At 39.5% G+C, this 24,084-nt stretch overlaps 1 protein-coding gene and 1 long non-coding RNA gene across 2 annotated transcripts in view; one reads left to right on the top strand and one right to left on the bottom strand.

The window, feature by feature from the left end:
- The window catches only part of gfra4a (GDNF family receptor alpha 4a), a 94,002-nt gene that overhangs the window by 28,818 nt on the left and 41,100 nt on the right, over positions 1-24,084 (top strand). The gene's annotated exons all lie outside the window — the stretch shown is intronic.
- Positions 19,765-20,884, bottom strand: LOC130559715 (uncharacterized). Its single transcript, XR_008963607.1, has 3 exons — positions 20,835-20,884; positions 20,675-20,724; positions 19,765-20,442 (listed from the first exon to the last, which is right to left on the bottom strand). It is a non-coding gene; the product is annotated as an uncharacterized LOC130559715 (long non-coding RNA).

The following is a 24,084-nucleotide window of genomic DNA, read 5'->3' on the forward strand; positions in this document are numbered from 1 at the left end:
TAAGAATATTCTTCATAATATTGAAGTGTGCTTGTACTTTTTTTTTTTTAGTTTTAATTATAAATAATTATTGTAATTATAATTATAATACTGTGTATGTGTGCATATTTACAAAAGAGAATATCTGTTTATAGCATCAACATCATGCAGTATCAGGAGGCGCAATGGAAGACCTTCATGTTCTGCAGTCTTCGTTATTGTGGGAAGCAGGATGCTGGAGGAAGACCATCTTTTACAAGCAGTTGATAGCAGTTTATTTGCCTCTCCGCCGACAAACTGCACTGCCTTTCCACTCCCAAGCTCCCCCTGGTGGATCTCCAGAGATTTGTCCCAAGCCCTCTCCAGAGTTTTATCCCGAGCCCTCTACAGAGTTTTGTCCCGAGCCATCCCCTGAGTTCCCCTACGAGACTTCCCCTGGCTCCTCTGAGGATTCCCTCCAGCCCACTGCAGTGGCCGTCTTGACACTGGCTTGCGCCTGGGCGGCGGCTACATCCCTGGACTTTCCCCAAATACATTTTTGTGGGGCAGTGTCGGGCTGAGGTGGCCGTCCAGATGTTCTCCAACAGCGCCCTCGGTACGCTGCGGTTGTGTTAAGTCTAACCAGCCTCCTCGTCATGACCGCGGCGGCCGTCACCCCCAGCACTACCGGCTCTAGCATCATGGCCACGGCGGCCGTCATCCCCTGCTCTCCCGGCTCTAGCATCACGGCCAAGATGGCTGTCTGGCTCCCTGTGTGGGCGGCACCCCCGTGGCCACCCGAACTGCCTGCACCTTCATGGCTCACGGGGCATGTCATCCCTCCCAGACCACCCGAACTGCTAGTACCTCTGTGGTTCCTGGTGCGTGCTGTACCTTCCAGGACGCCCACACCCCCCCCTCCCCCCGTTGTTATTCAGTAGGTGCGAGGACACACCTTCCGGAAGGTGGAGTTCTGTCACAGTCACGTCTGTCCCCATCCTTGTTCCCCCGAGTTTTTGCCCACCGGACTACACTTCCCAGCATTCTCCACGCTCTCTCACCTGTCCCGTGTTTGGCATCACCCACACCTGACTATCATCAGCCTCATCACTGGACGGTATATATTCCCATTGTGTTCCTGTGTATTGTCCTGTCTCATCATTGTAACCTTGTTTTTGTACAAGTTTCTCTCGTGTGTGCAACATTAAAAGTATATTGTTCAGCATTACCTCGTTTGTGTTCCCTTGGACGTTCTGTGACAATGCCAAGCCTGGTGGTGCTGCTGTTTGGTAGTTTTTGCTTAGGTAGTTTATAATTGTATAAGCTAGACTAGCCTCTGTTCTGTTTATTTATTTATTTGATTCTTGTAAGTTGATACTTAATTGCTTGTAACTTTATGATAAAAGGAAGTACATTAATAAAACAACTGCAACCAAAACGTATTGTGTTGGACATAAATAATTATAAAGGTATTTCTATGTTGTGCATTATTTGTGAACACTGCAATAAAATAATAATAAATAGGATGGCCAAAAATAATAAACAACAAATATAACAATAATAAAAATATAATAAATAACATGTTGGCAAAAATAACAACAAATTAGTTATTTCATAACCCAACAGTTGGGTTAAACTTGTAACCCAATGTATTGGGTTAAAATAACCCAACAATGGGTCAGTGCTATAGTAACCCAGCATTGGGTTATTTGTTGGGTCAATTTTAACCCAACTGTTTAGTGAGTATATTTTATTTCCTGATAGGCAATAAAAATCTCAGAAAACAATCTCTTTAATACCTACATTTCTTCTAGAAAGATTATTTTTTAATTAAAAAGATAAAAGAAGTCTCCTGCTTCTTAGTTTTATCTGTTAAAGAAAAGACTCTATTCTCGGGTGTTTCACAAAGTCCATGCTAGTTTTGCTATAGTCAGAAACGTCTAGTACACTAGTTCTATACAATTATACTCTACTGTATGTCAACAATTATTTAATTTGTGTCTATTTTTATTCAAAAGCATCTGTGACCAAGTTGATAGCTCAATTAAATATGAAATCTCATTAGCTATGACATATCATGGAGCAATGCAGTTTCCCTTTGGGTCCTGCAGAGCAGGATTTGCAGTATATACTCTAGAAAAATGGCTAATGGTATCATCCGCCTGTCAGAGGACAGGAAATGGATAGACGGAATGTAGATGGTGGTTGAAACTTCAGAGGTTCCATCAGGGTAACTGTTACTTATACTTAATATATCATATTCTGTCACATTCTGTCCAATCTCATGCCTCATTCATTTTTCGCCTGGCCTGTAAAGTGAATCTTGCAATACTCGTGGGATCAAAACATGACCTCAATGCAGCTGGTTCTCACACGTGTTCAAACGCCGCCTATCTCAACGTCTGTCCTTTTAACCTTCGTAGTTCATATCATTATTTTTTAAACCACTTCATTTCCCTGATGACCACTTTTAACCGTAAGGTTTTTTGCAGGGACATAATTTAGTTTTACATGACCGTTCTTCACTTTCTCTCTGACCTTTGGAAATTAAATGGCTGTTTATGTTTCTTTAACTTTAAAACTCCTATATTGGCACCTTTTTCAAGTGTGAAATAAGGAACAAGCGCTGCAGGTTCGCTGTGGATTCCGGTACAGTTTGCTTGACCCAATTCTTTTAATAACAGCTTCTTTAAAAAGCAATTCATTCTGCCGCACATGCTGTTAAGGTCGAATTAAAATGATCAGAGACATACAAATAAATGCCAAAATGAATCTTCTGTTGACATTCTTAATCCTTCAGAAAATTAATCTTATTGTTAGTTATACACACACATCTTGTTATTCTGGTGTATGAAAATAATAAGATCATTGATACTTCACTTTGATAGGACAGTCATGCGTGAATATCTTCATTTCAAAGATATTCAGAACGAGTAGTTTTTTGCAGCTTGGTTTTATAGGCATGGAAAGAGACGCTTTGAGTTCTGAAGGTTTTGAGTGTGTTTTTTATAGGATACATGTATAAACTCTTTTATTTGAATACATAAACTGAAATGTGAGTTTTATTGATGTGACACCTTTTAGATTTTGTTGGCTAGTCGTTATTCTTCGCTGCGCCCATGGCTTGATTTATCATGGAGTAATTCCGTTTTAATATGGCTTTATTGTGACGTTTAAAGTTTTATGTATTCAATCACCGTGAATATGGGACTCAAAGTAATCAAACTCAAGGTAATTATCTCATTCATAAAGACGCGCACACACACACACACATTGTGATTTTACCATCTTAGTTGGAGATAAAAAAGAGCAACAAAATTTCACAAAAAGAAAATTACTTTCTATTTAATACTTAACCTTGTGTTGTACAAAATCAACCTTCAAATCTTCTTTTTTTTTAAACTTACCTCCTACACCATCTCCTGGATTTCTCTGCCCCTCTCTCTTTCTCTCTTTGATGAGGCTCTTCAGTAATCAGAGTTCCTGCTCTGTGTCTGCACACATAAGACGTTGTACTGTATAGTGACCCGACTGTTTCCTCTGCGCTTATGAAAACACTCCAGTTTACTTCTCTATCTCTCCATCTAACATGGCTGTTAGCTCCCGGGAGATGAAGGCCATATTGAGAACCACATTTCCCTTCTCATCTTCTTCCTTCTTTCCACACTTTCTTCTTCATTCACTTTTCTTGTCTCCAAAGAATGTCTAAGCTTAAAGCAAAAACATCAAATGGACAAAAGTTCTCCTTTTGAAACGGCAAGCCTGTGTTTGTATCACAGTGACTGTACAGGCAGTAGCTCGGGCTCTGTAGACTTATTCAAGAAACCACCCCAGAGAGTCTATATGTATTTTTGATAAAGTGTTCCTGATGGAAACATCATCTGCTTGTTTGTTTGAGAGGACTCCAGAGGCAAATGAGTTCTCCTTGGTCTCGCTTGCTGATATGCATGTACCCTATTCAGCTCCCCCTAGGGTGCTCAGAAAATGATGATAAGTGTCGTTGTTTACTTAATACTCTTCACATTATTGAGCTGTCTTGCTCAGAGCATCTGCCTTTACAAAAACTACAAAGATCTTAGAGGCTGGATGAAGATGATGCGAACACAAAGCCTGCCAAAAGATTAACACTTTAATTCATTATTTAAAGATGATGCTTTGCCTAACAGAAGTGTTCCATGAATGGTCAACCATTTTCTCTGTTACAGTGTTACATTCTGAGCAGTGTTAAAGCAGAACTAATTTCTTTGTAGCTTTTGAATCGTTAGACTGCTTTGTTAGAGATGTCATGCAATTAGACATCTCCAGATAGATGTAATAGATAGAATGAACAATTATACATGATATTGTAATGTTTTATACAATGTCCCTAAAAAAAGACATTACAATGCTGTCGAAAATGTTACTGAATAGACAATTTTGGTAATCAATATACTGCCTTAAGAGAGCACTCCAGTTTTGCCTTTCATCAGCATTTCTGCATGTAGGCCTATGTGGCAATTCCAGTCCAGTGTCTGTTTAATTTCAATAGAAACAAACCTCAGCAATAACATAAAGTCATCCAACAACAATGTGAAAGACTGAGAATATATTTACACGATAAAGAAAAAAAGTTTTTCCTTTGCGTTTTGAAAAGTTTTACGTACACACAACAGCTTCATCGGTATGGATGCCATTACGGTATTATGCATGCCAGGTCAGTGGATGACAATGTTGTGCTCTAAAGAAACGTTTGGTTACGGATGTAACCTCAGTTCCCTGATGGAGGGAACGAGACGTTGTGTCGAGCCGACAGATGGGGTTCGCTCTTGAGAACCTATCAACTTCTGACTAGTTTAGAAAAGGCCAATGAAATTGGCAAATGAAATTTGCATGCCGGACTTCGCTCCCGGATATCCGGGTATAAGAGGGAGATGCCGTGCTGCATTCATTCACCTTTTGGTCTGAGGAGCCTGAGCATCCCTCGACCGCTGCGGCGGGCGGACAGCGTTGTGGCAAGAAGGACACAACGTCTCGTTCCCTCCATCAGGGAACTGAGGTTACATCCATAACCAAGACGCTCCCTTTCTGTCGGTCTCTCGACATTGTGTCGGGGTGTTACCACGTCTGGAGCACTAGGTCCGGTTAGAGCTATGTGGTAGATAACTCAACTGTTCCCCGGCCTAAGGAGGCAGGGCTGCTCTGCCCAGCCTGCCCCTAGGAAGGTGCTAGTGATGGATGAAATGCCTGTTCTTTACCCAGTGGGGAAAGAAGGAAGGCGTAAATAGACGCTGATCCCCCTAGAGGAAGGATGCATACGCCCTACCGGCTGCCGGACCTACACGTTGCCCTGCAGGACGCGGGCTGACACTGGTTCCACGCGTAGGTATTAGAACCTCACGAAGGTGTTGGGCGTAGCTCAACCCACAGCTCTGCAGATGTCTGCTAGAGAGGCGCCTCGAGCCAGTGCCCATGAGGCTATACCCCGGGTAGAGTGAGCTCTCACAGTGCGGAGTTGGCGGTGCGGAGTTCCTGCGTTAACCCTGGGTCAGTCTTACCCTCGTGGAGCTCTTTCAACGCCTTGGCCTGGTGGACATGCAGGATGGCCTTGGAGTCGCACTCAGAGCCCAGGTACCATGTGTCCAGCCGCGAGCATTGGGGAAGAGGCGGTGCAGTGCACTGCAGCCCAATGCTCACGGCGGCCCGGGAAAGCATGGCTTGACATCTCGAAATCCGCTTCTTCCTGAGCTCGACCCCCCATGGGAGGGAGCTGCTAGGAATTGTCGGGACCGGATGCCAGCAAATCGCCCTCCGATGCTGCGACATCTCATCATCTTCACGCACCGTTTCCGAGTGTGTGACTGAGGATCCAGACGGTGTGCAACCGCCTTCTTGGGAACGGTCAGATGAGCGAGATGGGGTGCGAGCGCTTGGCTGACGGATTTACACTCACAGTGGCCCCCATATCACCCTCGCTGCTCACCTTGGCGGACGGTATGGCGTTAGCCATTCTCATCACGGCCCGGGAAGCAAGCGGGGGTGGTGGTGGCTGGTTCTCGAGAGAAGGCAGCCACCCATGACCGCAACGTCTGTATGACCATCCGCCCACAGTGCGGGCAAGATGTGTCCACGAAGGCTGCCTCAGCATGCTGGAGACCCAAACACTTGAGGCAGACATCGTGTCCGTCCCCCTCCTCGATGAGGGTATCGCAACCACGAGAACAGCGGGACATGCCCCGCTGGAGAAATTTGCTCCTTTAATCTTGAACACCTCTGGCACCGCCGAGACGCCCAGGGGAAGTCGCCGCAGGAAGGGACAGTCCGCTGCACCACGTCATAGAAACCAGCAGTCTTTAGTAGCTATCTTGTAGCGAAGTCTGTAAATCATGAGCGAAGGCTCCGAAGAACAAAAGGTGAATGAATGCAGCACGCCATCTCCCTTTTATACCCGGATATCCGGGGGCGGAGTCTGGCATGCAAATTTCATTCGCCAATTTCATTGGCCTTTTCTAAAGTAGTCGGAAGCGATAGGTTCTCAAGGACGAACCCCATCTGTCGGTTCGACACAACGTCGAGAGCCCAACAGAAAGGGAATGTAGTATACTCTACTATTTTAAGACCCAACAGCACTAGCCAGAGCAGAACATTAAAGCCAGAGCATTGCGCTAACAACGCAAGGTTGTGGGTTCGATCCCAGGGAACACACACTGATGAAAGACGTGTAGGCCTATATACTAAAATGTACTGTAAGTAAAGCGTCTACCAAATGCCTAAATGTAAATGTTAATTCAAATGTGCGACACATTTCATTGTGTTTATAAAGGGAAATGGCTATACTTTAAATGTGAAACTAAAACGGCCAGTGGGTGGCGGCAACTTTTTAATGAGTCAGTGAATCATTCGACTGTTTCATTCAAAACGGCAGATTTTTTCAAGAACTTAGCAAGTGTCTTGATGAATGACTAACTAAATCATTATCTCATCCGAGTCATTCAAAACACAGATGCATTTAGGAGAGAAACAGCGCAATGAATGTTACTGACATATGCAACACTACATACAGTCGGCTACTACTATACTACCGTTTAAAAATAGAGCGGTAACACAGGTATTTTGAAGTTTTAGCACCATGATGCAACCATTTTGTTTAAACATTGCATCTTCATTGTCAGTTTGTCCTGTTTCACTTTATTGAAAATAAATGCAAATAAGAAACTATTTTTATTTGGAATTTGGGAGAAAAGTTGTCAGCAACTTACAGAACAAAACTACAATGATAATTTTACTTACAGATACCTATAAATAGTAAATTTGGGGGGGGAAAAATGAGTGGTCTTCTAATTTTTTTATGTTGCTGACTTGGTGTATTGACAGTTCTGTTTTCAATGCCGTTTAACATAAATGTATCACTAGCCTACAATCCATGCACAGCAATCCATTTTGCAGTAGAATTTTTTTCGGTTTGTCTAAAGAAAAAGGGCTGTTTCTGTGTGGTGATTTATTTGTTGTTGATACACATGCAGACAGACATATTTGGCAGTAGTGTTGTGCCTCACTGCTTTTAGTGTCTTTTTCAATGCATGTTTGAGAGAGCGTGTCAAGTTGTAAACAGTTAACACAAAAATGCGGAGGCCATGGTTTTCGTTCCATTGCGTCGTGCTCTGTCTTGCTGTTTTTGAATGCCCTTTTGTTACTGTAGATGCCCTTTGTAAATGGCTCATTCTGTGCCGTCTGCTCTCTGTAAGTGTGGTGTGGCGAGGTGCATTGTATGTATTAGCGCTTTGGTCTTTGCTGACTGCGAACGTGCAAAAATATGACATGTATTTGGCAGACACATTTATCCAGAAGTGACTTACAGTGCTCAAGCGACACATTATATCATGTACTCATTTGGCAGACACTTTCATTCAAAGCAACTTACATACATTTTATCAGTTTTGTGTTGCCTGACATCAAATGTGTGTACTGTTAATTTAAAGTCATACTTTTATAGTCCTGAGTGGTCTCTTGAGTTGACAACCAAAACGGGGATTCACGTTCATTTCTGCTGTGTGAAGTGACAGCCCCTGACACCCCTCCCAATGCTCACTGAGCTTGTACCTCAGGCTCTCGGTCAGCTGCTATCACATAGGGTCATTTAAAAGATTAAAGTCTTATTAAAGTTTAAGTGTAATGCAGAGCAAGACCCATCACTGTCACGCTGTGTGCTGTGAGTTCACGAAAGGGAAATGCTTTTGAAAGAGAGCCTTTTCCAACTCGGAACCACTAGGGATATCAATGCATACGCTTCTTTATATCCAGAAAGACTAAGAGAGAGACAAGCCAGAGCTGGTAGATAGTGTGTGTGTGTTTTACTGCAGATATGTTTATCAGAGCTTGTCATAAACCCCTGAGAGAGACAGAAAGAGACTCGGCGATCTGTCCTATTTTGTGACAATGGCTTTACACACTCCAGCATCACACAATGGAGTTTGCACTACTGGTTTTTATCAGTCGAAAGGTAGTCTACCAGTCATAGTTCACTTTATGTATAAATAACCATATGACGTGCAGCATCAGCAGTCTTCGGTGTTGCTGTCATGGCCAACGCTGTGTTGACGTACAGCATGTGAGAGAGTGTAGCACCTGAGATATGAACTTCTGCGGAGAGTGAGAAACGAAAGTGCGCATATCTCCTTTGCCAGATTCATGCTGGCTGCGTTGTCACCAACGCTTCAAAAATAGTCATGTTTCACTCGCTTGTGGTTTTTGTCAGCCTCCGGGCGACACTTACGTAGTTTTATAGCCGTTCCCAAGACTTTTAGATGCTATTTGAACATTCTTAATGAAATCTTAGAAGTTCACAGCACAGTGGTTTGTTTAAAGCGTATTTTGCTATACAAAGTGTTCTTGGTGCACCTAACATTTTGCTTTCTTTTAAGAACAAATAATTATGGATGTTACAGTTTGCCATAGATAAAAAGAGGCATTTTCATTTAAAATTAATATCTTTTAGTCTTATTAAAATATCAAATCAAAAGTGATGTCGTCACTTTTAATGTCTTGAGTCATAATATACTGCTACTCCACTAAAACTGTCAAATATTGATTGAATGGTCTTCTTTTGTGTTCATGAGGATGAGTATTTCGGCTAAACTGTCCTGGTCCCTGCCATGTCATGTGTTGTAAGAAGTTTCTGCATGAAGATTTGTGGCGCACACAGCCCTATTACCCCCACGTTCGTACCGAGGTAATGTTCGTTTCACTTGAGCACCTGCACTTAAGGTAACAGTACCAGTCTCACTGGTCACCTCAGCTAGATCCACTGATCAGATCATAGATATAAGAGATGCCCAAAAAGACTCTCATCAGTCAAACTGGTGCGATCTGAATGAGCCGCACTAGCACCTGATAGACTTGTCCCACAGCAGTGATACTTTTTAGCTAAACAATAAATCAGGCTATAAAAACTGTAAACCTGCTTTTTTGGAAGATAAGGATAATGAATCTAGACATCACAGACAGTTAGGGAGCTCTTGGGTCCTATAAATAGGCAATAAATTAGGAGAGTCTCTACTTACTGTCAAACCCACAGAGCAGAGAAGAATCCTCACTAAGTACAAGGCCCAGTGACCTCAGTCTAGCTATAGAGAAGTGTGTGCGAATAAAAAGAGATGCTTGCCATAAAAAGTGTTTGCAGGGTCATAGTACAAAAGGATCAGAGCACTCATAGATGGGTGAGTTATTTCCCTTGTTGTTTGGTTGTTTTCTGTAATAGATCTTTTCTGTTAGCGCACAAGTATAGCACAAAATATGAAGCAGAATGACTGGTTCAGTGTCACTTTGCTTTATTTGACGATTTACTCTAGTGATTGTATATATAAAGAGAGTGAGACGTATTAGTTCACCCAAAAATAAACATGTCATCATTTACTCACCCTTGCATGACTTCCTGTCCTTTGCAGGGCACAGAAGAAAATATTCTAAAGAATGTCTTGTCTGTTTTGTCATAACAATTAAAATGTGTCTGAAACTTGTACATCAACTCAATATATATAGTGTACAGTACAGAGCCCAAATTAAATATGGCACTGACATAAAACTTCTTGGTTCTTGCAACATAATGACATTATGGAAGAACCAAAGATTTTGAGATTATTGAAATCTCACCATGTGGGATTTAAACTCTGTACAAAAGACAGCACTGTCAATAACTTACAAAGTGCCAGTCTTCACGGTTAAATTTTTCTAGCTGTCTCATACATTGTTTGTTTCATCTTTGGTGGGCACCTCTTTAAATAAAAAAATCAAAATAATATGTACATTTTGTCAATTACGCCTCACATCTTTGTCATTTTGAAATATCAAATTGTCCTATGTATTTTTGGTATAATTTGCACGGCAAAAATTGTGTTATGCGTGTGACTTTATTCAATTCCAGGGGCCATTTACTTAAAAGGATAGTGGCATTTTCTTTTCTTAGCCTGAAACACTGCTTTCTTTTACCATGCTACTGTCTCTTCTCCCCCACATTAATGTGGAAAGAGAGCTACAGACATAGTGACACGGTCACAGATTTAATTAGAGTAGAACGGAGCGGAGACAACACAGTCAGCGATAATATGGATATCAGGCATTTTAGTGAAAAAAACGCAGCGGGGAAAAAGCATGAAACAACGGTGAAATTATCTTCACGCTTTTGAAAGCCTGACACAGAGTCAGGCTAACTAGCTTTATGATATGGTAGGTTAACATGTGGTGTCTTTTCATTTAAAAATGTGGCATGAGAAGACAATAAAGACGTGTCAACATGTTAAGCTGGATGAAAGGGGTGTTCTTGGTTTAATATAGTTTAAATACCCAACAGCATTTGTTACATGATGTCATTTGCCACAGACAATTATTTAAACTTGACCAATTACAATTAGACAGCTACAGTGGAAATGTATAGCTTACAGCCACAGAAAAAATTAGGAGACCATTTCAAAATTATTTTCAGTTTTTCTGAATTTACTTTAGGCATGTGATAAGATAAAATTATCATTGTTGTTTCATTGTGTGAACTACTAACAATATTTTGACCAAATTTCAAATAAAATATTGTTTCTATTTGCATTTATTTGCAGAAAACCTAAACTGGAGAAACAAAGTCAAAATAACAAATAAAAATACTCTGTATTTTTTCAAAACCTCAAATACCGCAAAGAAAACAATTTCATATTCACTTTTAAGTATTACACCAATAATATTTGTACTGTAGATGTATTAAGGAAAAGTAAAAAAAAGTGTCTTGTCATGCTGTCAGTCTGTCACATTGCTGTTGGATGACTTTATGTCACTCCTGAGGTTTGATTTTGATGAAATTCAACAGACACTAGACTGTGATGGCCATGATACATCTAGAAAGGCTGAAAATTTTGAATGTTAAAATTTGTTTAAATCATTAGTTTAATCGTCATTCAATTTTTTAGGTGGAATAACAAATTAACTGTCAATGAAATAACTTCTGTTCTGAATTTCTGTATAGGAACGTAAGCTTTCCTTTTTTGTATCTGAAACACTGTTTATGTGTGTTATTTCTATTACAAATTTAGCTTAACACTGTTATGCAATTAACCGGAGGGGTTTACTACAGGAATATATATTCATAAACAAAGACTCATTTAATGGCCTAATTAAACTGGTGCAGTTTGGTTATCAGAGAGAAGTTTAATGGATGGGAATTGGAAGGCTGGAAAAGAAAGAAAAAAAGAAAAACAGTAGAACAATAAAATCCAGATGAATTGGTATATTGCTATTATACTGAATTAACTTTATTGTAGGAGATACTGGATGCGCCTTACCATTAACCGTGAAATGATGCAAAGTACGACAGGAAAAAAAATGTCTAAACAACATAGTTTTACCAGTTATAATGAAGAGGGTATGATGTGAAGATCTGGGTTTTATGTTAATTAATCAGTGGAGTAAACAGTGGAGTAAATATCTTGCTCTCAGGTACACCAGGCACCTACTGCAGATGTTCATTCACTGCCTCCTAATGAATCCAGGAGAAAAGGAGTTTTCCAAGTCTGTAATCTAGATTCCAAATGACCATGTTAATAGAGAACTTCAGACCTCGTCCTTAGTTTTCCATACGTCCAATATTCAGTCAATTAGCATATCAACTACAAGTAGCAAATCATCAATGTCCTTACAAAACCTTTGTATGTCCAAATTCACCATTTTTCATGAAATGGAAAAAAAAACACTGTACTTTTTAAATGATTACATACTGTGTCACATTTTTGCAAAACCCAGTGACACAAAGGGTGACTAATAATAATGATTTATGGCAAAAAATATATAAATCACAAAATATGGAGATACAAGGTTTCAGAAGGACAACGTGAAATGCTAATATAGTTTATATGATAAATATTATTTATTAAATAAGGTAACAATCTCTTGTTTGAATCATTTACCTGTTTTAAGAGACACAACAAAAATGTTGTTCTGTCACAGATGTTTTCTTCAATAGAGACATAAAAGGATGTTTCTATAAATCTTGCTGTTTTTAATATAACAAAAGCATCCTGTGACCAAAAAAGGGCCATAAATATAGTCCATTCTCTGGAAATCTAGGCCAGTAGATAAAAGCATTAAGGAGACGTATTGAGTGTCTATTAAAGAAAAACACAAATATGGAAGTAACAGTCCTGTAAAGAAAAATGTGGAGACATTATAATATTAGTCCAATAACCCACCGTTTGTAAAGTACATTAAAGAAAGTGTCAATCTAAATAAAATACTGACTGCAAAAAAGCCTCATTTGTAGGCTGTAGCCAACCCCCCCCAAAAAAATAAACGAAAATGAAAGGCTTGGTAGCCTAAGCAAAATTCAAACGAAGAAAACGGATTTCACTGCAATTCCCAGTATCCTGCTGTATCTCTAGTGTTATCAGGCAGAATTTATAATACAGAGGGGCATCGCAGCTGATAAGGAAAGACTGCAGCACGCTGAACATATTCTCAAAATTTATGTTCCTAGACTTGAATCCACACAGGCTTTCCATGAGCAGCTAACTAAAAAAACATTATTAGAAGAACATCCCCCCAAGCTGTTACTGACATTATTTAATGCTGTTATTTTACAACTGACTTTATAGTATTTCTCATCTCCTCTGAATATGTCGAAAGATACATTTACATGATTATTGTCATAGGCAACATTATCCTCTTTTGCAGTAATACCAATGAAGCTACTTTAAATTGAATTATGTTGCTGTGTTAGAGAGAGAGAGGGAAGGAGAGAAAAGTGATGGGGGGATTCAGGATATGTCACTTTACCCTGGATGATTCTTTGATATTTAAATTCACTCACTGACCGCAGAATCTGATGTGACTCTGCTAGACAGATGCCGAAAACACAGAGGGACCCTGGCAGACAAGAAAGAGAGATGGAAAAATGGAAAGATGCAGGATGGAAGACAAGCTGATAGATAGACAGGGATAAGAGAACATGCAGTCTTAGCTCTGTTTGGGAAGCTTAGAAACAACAAGTCATAGTTCACAGCACTACCTGTACTGTGTGTGTGTGTGTGTGTGTGTGTGCGCGTGTGATCATGTTTTTATATCCCGGTGGGGACCTAAACCTGAATGCACACCAACACACGGGGACCGAAATTGAGGTTCCCATGGGAAAAAAGCTTATAAATTGTACAGAACAATATTTTTTTAAAATCTAAAAATGCAAAAGTTTTCTATGATCTTTAGGTTTAGGGGTTGGGTTAGGGGATAGAATATACAGTTTGTACAGTATAAAAAAAATTACGCCTATGAACTGTCCCCACGGAGATAATAAACCAGACGTGTGTGTGTGCGTGTGCCTGTGAGGGTGCGCAGACACACAGACTCTCTCACACACACATTTGTTCACGGATGATGCATACATGTACAGTATGTACAAATTGATCACTTTTATGTCTTTTTATATATCCTCCATTTCTGCATGCTTTAGCCGAAGAATGTACTACCAAATGTGCAAAATTATTACTTGATAGTGTTTCTCTGCGAATTTGCAAGAACATTTACCAGCAATAGATTTCCTATTTACAACCCAGGATATAAAAAAGCTAAAAGTCACAGCTGAAAAAGTTTGTGAGATAGATATCATTAAAAAGGAGCCATCCTCTGTGCTGCGAGAAATGCTTTTAAATACGACATATAAAATGCCTCCACCTCCAGACAGATATTACAGAAATAGCGGACCTGAGACATCACACCTGTCTCTGTGAACCAGGCAGGCCTGTAATACTGTACCTGGAAAAAGCTATCCTTTAACATTACCATTCATCTCTATGGCAGCTCCTCAGCTTTTTCAGAACCCCGTAAATACGTGATTTAAAATTTGCTCATGGGCACCTGTTTCTCCCTCCAGGTTTCCGAACCGTCATCTCAGCCGTAAATACCATGTGACTGTAGCCAAAGATAAATGACAGGAAAGCCTGATTACTAGAACGAGTCCCTTTGCTGAAACTACAGTAATCTAAGCTTGGACATCCAAGACGGCACACAGCGAGAAATAAGTCTAGTGGTAAATAGATAGATAAGTGTAGGCGAAGTTTGGCTAATGGCTTAAATCGCCTGAAGCACCTTTCAAACTCTTCTGTCCAATTTTAGGAAGTTAATGCCCAAGAAACCATTCCCTCCAAATCACATATCTTCTTTCATTGTTCACATACTCCATTAACAATTTATTCTAAGAGCCATTCTTCATTAACAGAGAGAGGCAGAGGGAAGGAAACACACTGTGTAATGATATAACCTGTTAAAGCTTAGAAAAGACGTGCTTTTTTTTGTGCTTATGCACAGACCGCTTCAAACTGCACAAAATCCCCACTGACCAACAGCAAAAGAAAAAAAACGTTGTTGTGCTGAAAGATATTTTATAGACCTTTACTAACCATCAGAAACCAGCTTGGACTAGCATTGAAATTTATTTTGGTGAACTCTTCAGGAAGGATCCTGTTTGTGTAAAGGAGCTATAACACTCTTGAAGCACCAGCATCTGTCGTGCTTTTGACTGAACAACTAAATGAAGCTTGAAACAATGCCCGGATCCTAAAATCTCTCATGATCTCTGAGGCTTTACCCACTTCAGGCAGTGAAGCTGCAAAGACAAGAGTGGCAAAGACAAGTGGGCATGGTAAAACAGTTCCTCTCTATATTCTGAACTAAACTTGAAGCTGCCAGACAGAAAATTTGGACTGTTAAGGATTTGTGTGTGGGTGAGAAAAGTGGGTAATGCATTTTGCACCCGCAGGATTTAGGGTGACGACTGTTTTTAAATGAAATGTGTATGGAATGCAGAAGTCACCCCTACATTTTAAATGTTAGTTTACATGGTGAGAACCATAACCTTATATTGACTGTGAAGATGAAATGCAGATGTTAACCTGTTTGTTTGTTGTTTACTATTGACTACTGTACGGGACATGGTGTTGGCCGATCGTCCCGCGCCGGGCTCCCCGGCCCCGCGCCGAGGTACAGGTCCCGAGGGACGACCGGGGATCTCCCGAGGGTCTCCCCCTGGCCGGCCTTACATGCTACCGTGCGCAGCCCGGTCCTCCTCGCAGTCGGCGAACCCATGAGGACAGACAGTCAAGTGAGTCTAGGTGGGGGACCCGGGGGCCTTTTGTGGGGGCCGTGAATTATCATGCTGCAACAATCGGTTTGCATAACCAAAGAATTTCTGCACAAAGTCAGGGAAGCTCATCTGCATGCTCGTCATCCTCATCAGGGTCTCGACCTGACTGTAGTTCGTCGTCGTAACCAACTTGAGTGGGCAAATGCTCACATTCGATGGCGTCTGGCACTTTGGAGAGGTGTTCTCTTCACGGATGAATCCCGGTTTTCACTGTACAGGGCAGATGGCAGACAGCATGCATGGCATCGTGTGGGTAAGCGGTTTGCTGATGTCAATGTTGTGGATCGAGTGAACCATGGTGGCAGTGGGGTTATGGTATGGACAGGCGTATGGTATGGACAACGAACACAGGTGCATTTTATTGATGGCATTTTGAATGCACAGAGATACCGTGATGAGATCTTGAGGCCCATTGTTGTGCCATTCATCTACGACCATCACCTCATGTTGCAGCATGATAATGCATGGACCCATGTTGCAAGGATCTGTACATAATTCCTGGAAGCTGAAAACATCCCAGTTCTTGCATGGCCAGCATACTCACCGGACATGTCACCCATTGAGCATGTTTGGGATGCTCTGGATTGGCGTATACGACAGCGTGTTCCAGTTCCTGCCAATATCCAGCAACACAGCCATTGAAGAGGAGTGGACCAACATTCCACAGGCCACAATCAACAACCTGATCAACTCTATGCGAAGGAGATGTGTTGCACTGCGTGAGGCAAATGGTGGTCACACCAGATACTGAATGGTTTTCGGACCCCCCGGACCCCCCAATTTAGTAAAACTGCACATTTTAGAGTGGCCTTTTATTGTGGCCAGCCTAAGGCACACCTGTGCAATAATCATGCTGTCTAATCAGCATCTTGATATGCCACACCTGTGAGGTGGATGGATTATCTCAGCAAAGCAGCAGTGCTCACTAACACAGATTTGTGAACAATATTTGAGAGAAATAGGCCTTTTGTGTACATAGAAAAAGTCTTAGATCTTTGAGTTCAGCTCATGAAAAATGGGGTCAAAAACAAAAGTGTTGCGTTTATAATTTTGTTCAGTGTAATTGGAGAAATAAAGACAGAATAAATTGTTGAAATACATGAAATTATAGGACTGTAAAATCAATGTAGATTTTGTAAGTAAAATTATCTGGATTTTGGTCAATTTGATGAGAAATGTTGATAAATCTTAAATAATTGTGTCTCTTCATTGCAAAATTGGCAAATCTGAGCTCAGTTTGTGACATTGTTGAGATTCTTGTGAAACTCTCATGAAATGGAAACATTTGTGAGATGAATATTTTATCTTATCTTATGGGATGTCAGAATTAAAGTGAACTTCGCTTATTTACTAAGGAGGATTAGGGTTAGTCATTACTAGTTAGTTTGTTCAAAAAAAAATTAAGAAATTTAAAATATGGTAAAGGCAGTAAAACGGTGATACTTTGATGCAAAAATGAAGACTTAACTGTTCTATAAACGACAAAATATGGTTGTATTGACTACTTGTTAATAGTGTACGTTGCTTTTAACCAAATCAATGTAGAAAGGAATCTTTAGTTACTTTTAATCTGTTTCTTCTGTTTTTCTTACCTACAACTTTAACTATTCATCATAGATACTATCAGCATCAGAACCCGATTCTCACAGTGGTCTTCAGTAGTTCACACATTCCCACACACACTTCACATACAGGATCCTTCTCGGCAGCTTTAACTCTTCAACCTGACCTGGATTCGTTGCCATGGTGAATGCAATTTCCGACGGAGGAGGCTTGCTCATTGGACACTCGTGTTAATGAATCTAGAGCTGTGTCACGAGCAAATCGTTGAAAGCTAGTTCACACTGCTACTAATCATCTAAATTGCAATGAATGAAATGTCATCCCAACTGTATTGTTTTCCCAATGTTGTTTTCCTCTCCTCCGTTTTTAATCTGCTAACAAATGATAAACAAAATTATGCTATTGATTCTAAAAAGAGGTCATGGCGCAGCCAACTAAGCGACTCTGCAGTATGAAACGGGCCGTCAGTAAACACACATACACACGGGCTCCGAGCTGAGTGGAGTAATCCATAACATTATGACTCCTGTGTCAGCATCCTGCCTCTCAGTATCTCGGCACGCAGGGGTCCTGTCAGACAACATCATCATTACTAGACTGTCATAAGATGTCGTCACAAGGAGGCTGTCACTTTGTTTTTTTCTTTGTCATTCTGAACCCTCTGCTGGCTTTTGTCCCATGCTGCTTTCACAGCAGTGGCGTGTGTGCGTTTGATGGCTGTAATGATCACAGAGCGTTTGAAGGACACTCCTCAGTTCTGGCTAAACAGGAAGTTTACTGAAGCCCAGTGTTTCTCTGTAGCTGGTAATTGATGGAAATGTTATTGATCTTTTTTAGAACAGCCAGGACGCACGCCTTTGTTGAACACGGAATCAAGTGGCGCGAGGAAAGGAAAATGAAAGAGGGAGATAAAAAAGAAGAGAGAAAAACAAAAGGAGCCCCCAGGGGCTAAGGGGTCCAAAGAAGAGGCCGTTAGCCAGTTGCGACATTAACTTTCTAAGCTCGCCACCGTCCAGTCCTACAGTATACTGATGAACCAAACATAAACATTCACCAACTGAAACCAAAAGTCAAATGACACTTCAACAGTACAGATTTACAAACAACAGGCTACAAATTAGGGGGGGAAACCATGTCACTAGATTTTGAATTGTTATGTCAGGTTTTAAATAGTTTTAATGGTGCATAAATATTTAAATTGCATTTTTACTTTTAATTACTATTTTGTGGTTTTCATTTAGTTCAGTGTAGTTAGTTTTCATCATTTTTTACACTGTTCCATATATGACCTTCAGCTGAATTAATCAGAATTCACAATATGTAAGGGGTATTTTACAAGACCATCAGGTCCTGATCACATTGTCGAGGATTTTTCTTGCTGTCTGTATATTATCCCGCTTATTGCACGGCTACTTACCTCATTAGTAAGTTATTGAACATTAAATATTGATTTGAAATATTTTATTACCTAATTTTTAACGAATGCAGGCCTTACGTGAGAAAAACACATTTAATTGCAATTTTAACTTATAAGACACAACGTTTAAATGCCAGGAAAAGGCAATTTGGTTGAATCATTTGGACATATGATGACATATACTGTATGTTAGTAAAGGACATATTTTATGTAATATTAAACTGCCTGTCAAAATGATTTTCATCCGGTTTTCATTCTTATAAGTTCTTATCCGGGTTACCATGTGTTATTAATTTTGAGCGGATGTTATCTGGGAATATCAGACCTTGGAATGTAGTGATTGGCCAATGAGAGAGAAATATTAGAGCGTGTGTAATAATTACTCAAAATAACACACACCTTCTTAAGTTTTGTCATATTTAGTAACAGGGCAGCTGCAGTATTTGCTGACAAAGTATGCTATTACTTGTGCCATTATTGGTATATTTAGCAGTAAATGTAAGCACTGTTCTGGCATCTGCCGAGCATTTACTGTATAATTCTGCAGCATGAATCGGACCCGCTCAATACATGTGTCAGACAGCCACATAACACCACAACTCAACTTGCTAGGTTTTTCAAATTTTGTTTCGGTTATGTCATATAATCATTCAAATATTTTCAAGCGTTTGTACCAGGGTTGTTTCTGTGTCATTGTGTCATAGCCTGAGGGGCATTAGATTACCCAAGACCAGTATGTCAATAGGCGCCATCATTTATAACTTTAATGGGTGATTTATTACCTCAGCCTGTGACTTTTGTATTTACCACATTCTGTATGTAAATTTATTTTTATTGTATTCTATTTTATTATATTTGTACATGCTGACACGTATGTCAATAAAAAAGCTTTAGAAGTGAGAAGACAGCGACAGCTAATTGATATGTAAAAGCAAGCATTGACTACCCTGTTGGATCATTAACATTTAAATAGAAATCATTGCATAAAATTTCACTCAAAGCTAAACACCCACACGCCGAGACACAAATACATCGAATTAGTTTGTCACCATCGATCTGTTTGGTTTTTACTTTTTAACTATTCCCCTCAGGAAACACATGCAGGTCAACCCATACAAATCTTTCGGACACGTACATATTTGTTTACCGTTCATGACTGTACAGTATCATTTATGCATTCCAGAATCTTCGCGGATGTATCAGTCTGTGTAGAGACAGATAAAAGGACATTTTATTATCAAGCATGAGGAAAAGGGAGTGGAAAGTGCAGAAACCTCACAGTGAAGGAGTTTCCTGAGGCTTTTAAAACATGTCTATTGGTCCCTCTGAAACAAATTAGAGCATGATCCTTTCTTACGCTTTAGGTGTGCTGTGTATGTTTGTGTTTATATACAGGGATGCACATAAGTGGTGCGCAAGTGAGCGACCAAAATAAAAAATGCGCTCTGTAAATAAGTTTAGAACGCTTATTTGCGTACTGACATGGTTGAAACCTTTTGATGCACAATCACTGTTTTAGACCGACTAAATGTAATACTGGATAAGATTTCCGTTTGTACTGAATGCTGCTAAAACTACTGATTGTTCCCGGTGATAAACGGGACATGGGTGAACGGAGTATTGGTAGCTCCGCCTTTGTTAGTTCTGCTTTCGTTACTAGAGAAGCACGCGGGCGGCACGCGCAGCCTCTGTGAACGTCTGGAACTGCGCTGCACGCCTACCAAAACACCGCTTCTCTTAAACTTTCTAAAAGGACAAGCTGTTTAAACTTGACACTTGCTTGTGTTTCTCTATGCTATACTCGATCCTAGCTCCTCGCCGCAAGTGTCCATGTGCGTTCGCAAGTGCACTTCCCAGCAACCTGCCAAAAACCAAAAAGGTTGTCGTTTTAGGTTTCAAAATTGGTGTTGAAAATTAATATTTACTAATGTAAAAGAAATACATTATCATTGTATTTTAAGTGTACTTTAAAGTAATATAAATATAGTATTATCCCACTTTTAAACTTTACACTTTAAAACTAAAATTTTAGCGATAACATTTGTTAATAACAACATAATACAAATACTCAGGTCGAATGTTTAAACACTTACTACTGATGGAGTTTGGGTGCCTGGGTAACGTTATCTTTTCTTCCCTTCATCTAAAAAATGAGAGCAAATGTTTTATCATTAACAGTTATTGTTGAAATTAGTGTTTAAAATGGAATGCAAAAGAAAGTCAGAAAGAAATCCTAACGTTCCTCATACTTACCAGGTGTGTGTACTGCCCAGGCAAATCGTATCATATACTTCAGTGTACTTAAAGAAAAACACGTGTGAGAAGAGGAAGTTTACTTAAGATCAATATTATGTAGAATGTTATAGCATTGAAGTTAGTGCTAATATCGCTAATCGCGATTAGCATCACACTAGACGAAAATACAAAAACGTTTTTTACCTTCTGCTGGTCGCTGGTAAAGCTGTTAATGCATGTGATTATTCTCCAGCAGCCTGCAACTTACACACGACTTCGTGTCTCCAGCGCTGTTTACATATAACTGGACCATCAATACTACTGAAACTAACTGACAGACATCACTTGATGCATATGTTCAAAATGAACCAGTGAAGGGCGCGAACAGCTCTAATTGGCTAGTTTCCTGAATGACAGTCAGATTAACCAATCGTGCTCAAAGCAGCACGGTGAGTCAACCAATGACATCTGTTTACCAATAGCAAGCGTATTAACAACAGCTCTAGTTGAGATGTTGTTTTTAAAAGAAAATAAACGTGTTTCGTGTTGTTTGAATGTTGCTATATATTTAATTGGTCAGATGTTTTCATTGCAGTATATGAATAAAATTAACTAATGTATGGTACATGTTTAATGAATACATACAGTATATGCTTACACACATGTTTGGTGCTTGGAAGTGGTTTCTAAAAAACAGGCACACAAATATAAAATGTTTCAGTGCCATTACATGAAACAAAATTAGGGCTGACAACAATCAACAAAAATGCAGCCACTACTTTTACAAAATAGCAAAAGAGCAAACAAGATGCGTATGACACACTGCAGGCCCATATGAAAAGATCATTACTAAATGTATTAACATTATGGTAACTTACAGCTCGATGTATTGTCCTAGAAGGATCCTCTTGAATTTGAACAAATCTGTTGAGCCTCTGGCCGCATTCTCCAAAGTTCTATACTGATTACGTTTGTTTTCATATGTTTATTTAACTGCAAATCAGTTTTCAATCAGTCCATTCTCCTGTCTTTAAGGTTTTTATCTCTGAGCTAACCAGGTTTAAGGTATGGACTGTAGTGGTTAGGCCATCGCCATTCATGATATGGGAAAAGATGAATTTATTAATGATTATCATTAATCATGTTTTTGTTGGCTAGACTATTGCAACTTTTGTCAGGTTTAATGCCATGTGCTTTCTCTCCCTGTTGAAAACAGCATATGCTACTGTAGTTAGGTATGTTTTGAAGCATGGTAGCTGGTTTGAGCTGGTCATGTGCGGGGCCCGGTTGCATAAAGCACCTTAAGTTTTTCCCTTAAGTATGACACTTAAGAGGTGATTTCCCTTTACCGAAGACAATAGGAGAATAACTTAAGTAAAACTTAAGGTATACTTAAGGACACACCTAAGGCAAAATTACACTTAAGGTGCTTTATGCAACCGGCTGGTCCTTAGCTGGTCCTGAACTGATTTAAGATGGTCCTGACTTGTTATAAGCTGGTCCTGAGCAGGAGCTAGTTGCTTGCTAAGGACCAGCACATGATCAGCCTAAACCAGCTACCATGCTTCAAAACACCTAACCAGCATATGCTGTTTTTTTCAACGGGGCTGTCATATCACGTTCAGGAAACATGAAAGTTCCAACCTCAAGAGTAGTGAAGCTTTGTCATTTTGACTGTGTATTATGTTTAAATGTAACCTAACGAAACAGTTTGCTAAAAAGTTTTAATGTAAAAATATGCATACACTAATAAAAAAACTAAGATCTGACTTAAAAATACGGAAGAAAAACGTTAAATTATTTGTATAGATATAAACCTTTATATAATGAGCAACAAATTTAATTACAGAAAATTATCATAATTTTACATAAATTTGTATGTTATTTAAGAAAGCAGGTAAAATACTGTATAAATATTACAGTATTTTTTCTCTACAAAAACAAGAAAAACATGTAATTTGTCATTATTGTCTTAACACGTAAAATAATATTTGGTTTATTAATTAAAAGATAATTGTCTGTAATTTTAATAAAATTTGTATACAATTAAAAAAAAAGAAAAAATTTCAGTAAAATATTAAGGTTTTTTCCTGTTAAAATACAATCATTTTTTACAGTGTGGGTGTTGGAAAATAGTCATTTTTCATGTGTCACCAACAGGAAGTCAGTCGATAAATGTGTGCATCTGTTGTTCTGTCCCATGGGAGCTGTGCGCGTGAAGTTCGGCACTCTTGTGAGAGCTTGTTAAGCATAAGAAATGAGACCTTTTACACACATAAAATTGACCAATTTACATAAACCACCAAATACATTAAGTTTAGATCATGTGGTAAAATTGAATTCCAGAATCCATAATGTCACAAAAAATGTATTTTGGTGGTGTAAAACCATAACAAAATGATCATACAAATGTAAACACATACAGTAAGAAGCAAAATACCACATGTATGTGTGATTACATTAATCTTTACAATGTTATTGAGCAAATACATAATCAATCTTATTTGTAAAGGTAAGTCTTTAATAATAATTTTTAATTTGAGCTGTCGGGTACGATTTCCCACAAATTTTTTCCAACAGTGGTGAACTATAAAGGCAAACATTACATATAACAGCTTTAAAGGGATAGTTCACCCATTTATTCACCCTCATGTGCTTTAAACCTGTATATGACTCTTTTGGAACACAAAAGAAGATATTTCGAGAAATGCCGCAGTGGTTTTGTGTTCAATGAGGTCATATGTTTACATATGTCAAGTCAATGAGGCTCGTTTGGTTACCAACATTCTTCAAAATATCTTTTTTTTAGGTATTGCAGACGTAAGAAAGTCATATAGGTTCGGAATGACAGGAGGATGAATAAATAAATAAAGAATTTTCTTTTTGGTTGAACAGTTCCTTTAAAGATTGAAATAATCAGTATCTGAGTATATATAACAATTTTACCCCTTTTTTACCACGGTGCAGATATCACAGAGGCCATCTAATATCTGTTTGCACATATGAACTCATATTTATCTTTCTACTTTTATCTCTCCTATTCTGTGATCCTCTCTACCTGGTTCTATATCTCTCTGAGAAGAATCGATTGGCAGGACTCTCTAAAGGAAATGAGATCTGACCCCGTTTGGTGCACACACACTCGGAATCATAATGACTCTAGCAGGCCAGCCTGTGAGGGTGTAGAATGCATGTGCCAGCGGGTATGCGTGTATGTTTGTGTCTGTGAATAACAGTCTTACTGGGGTGTGCTTATACGTGCGGGAAT

Source organism: Triplophysa rosa, linkage group LG9 (genome assembly GCF_024868665.1).
Source record: "Triplophysa rosa linkage group LG9, Trosa_1v2, whole genome shotgun sequence".
In the NCBI taxonomy this organism is placed as follows: Eukaryota; Metazoa; Chordata; class Actinopteri; order Cypriniformes; family Nemacheilidae; genus Triplophysa; species Triplophysa rosa.